The sequence below is a fragment of the Saimiri boliviensis genome, chromosome X, assembly GCF_048565385.1.
Source record: "Saimiri boliviensis isolate mSaiBol1 chromosome X, mSaiBol1.pri, whole genome shotgun sequence".
Taxonomy (NCBI): domain Eukaryota; kingdom Metazoa; phylum Chordata; class Mammalia; order Primates; family Cebidae; genus Saimiri; species Saimiri boliviensis.
The window spans coordinates 118,948,928-118,954,654 of record NC_133470.1 but is presented as its reverse complement, the minus strand read 5'-3'; the positions used below and the strand labels follow the sequence as shown (position 1 = coordinate 118,954,654).

The following is a 5,727-nucleotide window of genomic DNA, read 5'->3' as shown; positions in this document are numbered from 1 at the left end:
AATGTTAAACCACCTTTGTGTTTTGGAAATAAACCTAACCTTTCTGGGATATATATTAAATATATATATATATATTTAATATAACACTATAGTTTATTTGATGACATATTAGGATTTTCCATTATATATTCTTTTGAAAGCTTCAAAAATTTAACAACACGAAAATTTATGTCAATAAGTAACAGATCTACATTGTCAATTTTAATGACTCAATGCTTTCTCATAATTATGTAGCATAATTTAAATTCATAATTGAATATTGGTTTTCAAAATTTTTTTGCTCTCATAAACAGCACTTTACTGTACACCATTGTGAATACATTTTTAACTTGTACCTATGTTCCAAATACTAATTAATACTATCTTTTGATATATATGTACCTAAATAAATGCTAATTGCTCAAGTATTAGAAACCCAGATTTTCTGGTTGCTTTCTATGTTTGCTGAGTAGTAGAAGCTCCCTAATGTATAATTATTGAGGTTGCTACTATTAGCTCTGACTGAAGATTGATACTTATTCAAAGGAAAATAGGACCTGGGAAGTCAAATATCTAAATACCTTAGTGCTAAAATGGAAAATAACATGGGAAAATGCTTTGTGAAACAATGGAATTCAGTCTCAGGAAACCTTAGACAATGACAAGAACAAGGGAATAAAGTAAGAAATACCCGGTTCACATACCAATTACCAGCTGTGTAATTTTAGGCAAATTAGTTCTTGCTGTAACCCTGTTTCTTCACCAGTACAATAGAAATATATGAATATTAGAGGATTATTAAGAGATTAAAATGAGCAGCTCCTACTACTGCATCTTTTACCGAGTTTTTATTTAATAAGTGGTAATTTGCTTCAGTTTCTCATTAGTCAAGAGGCTGTTTTTAAAAAGAAAGAGTCTAGAAAGAATTTGCTAGTTTTCCATTAAAGAGACTCAGAAAGAAATTTCTTTTCTTCTATCTTATTTTCTACGTTTCCATGTTTTTTTCTGTCCTTTCTAACCTTAATTCGGATTGAAACAATTATTCTCTATATTGTTATCTATTTTTTTAAGTATACATTATTTTCCTATCCTTTCAGTGGAATTTTTTTGAAGGCCATGGTTGTCAAAATGTGGTCCAGGGGATTCTAGGGGTGTCCAAGAGTCTTTCGGGGGTCTGAGATAACAATTATTTCATAAACAATGTTAATAGATTTTGCCCTTCCTCCCCTTTTCTTTCATGAATATACAGTGGAATGCTCTAGAGGCCCTACTGGGTGTGATATCACAACAGATTGAATGCAATAGCAGATATGATGATAAAACCATCTTCTACTAAGCCAGATATTTAAATAACTTGCAAAAATGTAAAAACAATACTATTATTGTCACTGGATTTCTTTGCTTTGAATAATAGTTATTTTTCATATAATTATATAATTTGTGTTAATATGTAATGGACTTATTGGTTTATTGCTTTTTTACTCTCTTTTTATTTTGTGTCTTTATTTTTAGAACTGGGGTCTTGCTCTGTTTCTGGGCTAAAGTGCAGTGGGGTGATCATAGCTCACTGCTGCCTCGAATGCCTAGGCTCAAGTGATCCTCTTGCTTCAGCCTCCTGACTATCTGGGACTACAAGCATGCATCACACCTGACATGCTGTTATTTTCAAATGAATAAATGAATATTTTTTAAAACTTCTCAGTTTTAATTTCTAATATGACCAATAATAAGAAATGTAACTCACAAAACAAGCTTGTTGGGGTCCTCAATTATTTTTAAGAGTGGAAAAATGTCCTGCAACTGCAATGAGAATCACAGCCCTAGAATCACATGCCTCCTTGATTTCATGCAGTTTAATATAAATTAGTACTTTAACTTCTTCCTTGATAATGTTGTGACCTAATTGTAGTTTATGTCCATTTCTGTTTCAGTCCTTTGTATTGTTTATATGCATCTTATTTCTGCCTATATATTTTTTTTTAACCACAAGACTTTAACTTTTTGTACAGTCAATATTAACTTACATTTACTAAGATATTAATCTTTCCATTTTTCTTTATCCTTTCCTGAATTTATATTTTTTGGTAAGTAATGCTTTCTCTACTACCTGATTGAGTGCTGGACATTATTTTTGAGAAACTACTGGATATTGCATATTAAAAATAGCAATTCTGGATATTATCCTCCTATAGAGTGGATTCATTCTGTCCTCTGGTGGGCAGCCTGTTTAAAGACAGATCGCCTTGATCCAATCAGGAATTGAGATGATTTTGGCTTGGGTTTTGAGATTTTTTTCTTTTTTGAGTCTCAGTATAAATTTTGTGTTAGGGCTAGAGTATAGCTTGTTAGGGATCTCAACTAAGAGCAGCTGTGTTTACTAGAACCATTTCTGTCTTGTGGAAACTCAGATCTAAGAAACTACCTGAAAACTTGGCTCCACTGTTCAGCAGTTTTCTACTTAGCTTCTTACTTAGGCTACTGCTTCACACAGCAGATGAATTCAGCAAATCTCATTGTGGAAAATAGCAGTGTTCAGCTCACTTTTCTTTCTCTCTTCTCTCTGGGCTGAGATGTTGGTCATTAAAGTTCTGGTTCTCTTGACAGCCTCAAACTGCGCTTATTTACTTATTTATTGGGTCCAGTGATTCTTTTTAAATTTTACTTTAAGTTCTGGGATACATATGTGAAATATGAAGGCTTGTTATATAGGTATACGTTTGCCATGGTGGTTTGCTGTAGCTATCAACCCATCACCTGGGTTTTAAGCCCCGCATGCATTAGCTATTTGTCCTGAAGCTGTCCCTCCCATCCACCCCACCGCTCCCCCGCCCCCACTGGCCCTGTTGTATGATGCTCCCCTCCCTGTGTCCATGTGTTCTCGTTGTTCAGCTTCCACTTACAGGTGAGAACATCTGGTGATTGATTTTCTGTTCCTGTGTTAGTTTGCTGAGGATGATGGTTTCCAGCTTCTTCCATGTCCCTGCAAAGGACATGATCTCATTCTTTTTTATTGCTACATAGTATTTCATGGTGTATATGTAACACATTTTCTTTATCCAGTCTATAATTGATGGGCATTTAGTTTGTTTACATATCTTTGCTATTGTAAATAGTGCTGTGATAAACATACATGTGCATATATATTTATAGTAGAATAATTTATATTCCTTTGGATATATACCCAGTAATGGGATTGCTGGGTCAAATGGTATTTCTGGTTCTAGGTCCTTGAAGAATCACCACACTGTCTTCCACAATGGTTGAACTAATTTATCTTCCCACCAACGGTATAAAAATGTTTCTATTTCTCCACAGCCTTAACAGCATTTGTTGTTTCTTTACTTTTTAATAAACGTCATTCTGAGTGGCGTAAGATGGTATTTCATAGAAAAATATGGACACTCACAAATTTGTGGGTCATCCTTGCACAGAGGCCATGCTCATCTTCTCTGTATCATTTTAATTTCAGTATATGTGCTGCCAAAGTGAGCACAAACTTCATTTATTTTTCTTTTAGTCTTGTGAGTTTCCAAAAACTCTGTTGCTTCTCTCCCTCCTATCCAGAGTCCTCTGCCTCACTTGCCAGTCTCTCACCTTATACTATAACAGGCAAATATCCCAGAGGAAAAAGCCACTTGTAGTGTGCTAGTTTACCTCTCTGTGCTTCTATTTTCTGAGATTTTGGTACCTCAACTTCTAGTTGTCTTGGCAATTTTCAGATGCCCTCTGGTTGTCCCCTGTACTGTACATGAATCTATAACAAGATAATCTACCATAGTAGGCCAGTGGATGTCTCAAAATCAACCAGGCCAGCTCATTAGAATGAGCTCATCATATCTGCTCCTTCACCTCAGCCTGCAGTAGTGTCCAGTAATTGTAAGAGGAGGTTATTACAAGGATAGACACTAAGAACTGTCTGAGTTTCATTCCTCATTTCTTTGTTTACCAGCTTTGTGTCTCTGTGAAGATCATTTATTTTTTTCTAAGCCTCAGTTTCCTCATCTGTAACGTGGAGCTGATCATAGAAGCTATCTAGAAGATTTGTGAGAATGAAATAAAATAATCCACCAATACATTATAGTGCTTGGCAAATAGCATGTGTTAGATAAATATTAACTACTATTAGTATCTATAGATTTTATGTAAGCACAATCATTACAAGGATTATTCAATATAACAAATTAAATGTAAATTACTTATATTCCTTTACAATGAATATTATTAAATAGATAAAAGCCAAGTTAGAATAAGTGAAGGATAGTTTTAATGGATTTTTATAATATATTTTAATTTGTTTTGTTGCCTCAATTTCATCACCTATAAATAATCTACTAGTTATATCTTTGGCCCCAGAGCCTAATAATGCTTAGGTGAGCTGTTTATATTAACATCCTCATCCTCAAACTGTAGTTTTATGTTAAAAGTTTAGGTAGTTAATTATAAACAAATAATCAAACTCCTTCCCTTCTTCTTCCCAAATAACATTTTGATGCTACTATGTGATTCTAGATATGTAGCAGGAATATTTACTTAAGCCTAATTTTTATTCTGAGAATTCATGTACATCAGGGCAGATTCCCAAGCCTCGTGGAAAGTGCCTACCTACAGGCTTGTTTCAAAGGAACTCTGGGATAGAATGTACTTTAACTGAAAACAAGTGAGATACATACTTGCTTGGTTAAAAGTACAATTGGCTATGGTGAGAGCAGAGAGGGTTTTCTGAATGTAGAATATGTGCTATAATTTGGGTTGTCCTCTGCCCCGGTCCATCTGGAATCTTGCCTGAGTCTTAGCCTGAGGCACTGTAATGACACTGAGCAAAAGCTAAAAGGGCTGTTTCATTCCAATCTCCTACGTGGATGAGAATGCTTTACATCAGCAGCAGTGCTGCCAGGTGCTCCTACAGAGATAGTAGAAAGCAGTAGACTGTGCCAGTGGTTTCAGTAGCAACAGATGAAGCCAGTGCCCTTGTTGTAGATATTAGCTCCCTCCAAAATGAATAGTGGCAGACTTGATGCTAATATGGGTAAACACTGGAACCTGAAGCAGTGCTTCTGGCAGGAATCAACATCAATTGCCCCTTTGCTGGTCTTGTGACTTTCTGGCATTCGTGTTTATAGGATACCTGGTCAAAGAGACAGGAGTAGAAAGAGCGTTGGGGAAAGAGGGATGGAGAATGCCAAAGTGTAGTTATAGAACACATGGAAAATTCTCCTTGTAGACCCCCAGAGCTATTTGGAAGATGTCTGAAGGAGGTTGGAATTTCTACAGAGTAGGTAGAGGCAGAGCCATGCTTTGTGACTGTCATTGTAATATGTCATTATCCCTTGGCTAGAGTAGCTTGGGAAATACAGGGCTTGAGAATAATAATAGTGGTAATAATACAGGAACTACTACAGTTTTCCAAATCAACAAAATCTAGAGAACTGCCATGCATACTAATATTTACCATTCATTTAGCTTCCAGGATCCAAAGGAAACAGGTAAGTATGCTAAATCTGACATTAAAGAAATATAATCTTTTAAAGGACAATGAAACAAAAACTGAAACAGCCTCATGGGAATGTTTAATTATGGACATAACTCCTATGGTAATTGTTTGTGGATGAGATTAAAATCCACTTAAGAATATATCTCATTGTTTTAAGATCACAGCTTGGATTTGGACCAAAATGGTGTTGTTACACTGCTTGTTTACTCACCTTTCTACCCTTTGGGTTTCTGTAAGGCACAGTCAACAAATGATAA

The 5,727-nt window shown here is 35.3% G+C and overlaps 1 non-coding gene across 1 annotated transcript; it reads right to left on the bottom strand.

Moving 5' to 3' along the window:
• Positions 1–3,365: 3,365 nt before the first annotated feature.
• Positions 3,366–3,472, bottom strand: LOC120362011 (U6 spliceosomal RNA). The gene has a single exon (XR_005578018.1). It is a non-coding gene; the product is annotated as a U6 spliceosomal RNA (small nuclear RNA).
• Between the last annotated feature and the right edge of the window lie 2,255 nt (positions 3,473–5,727).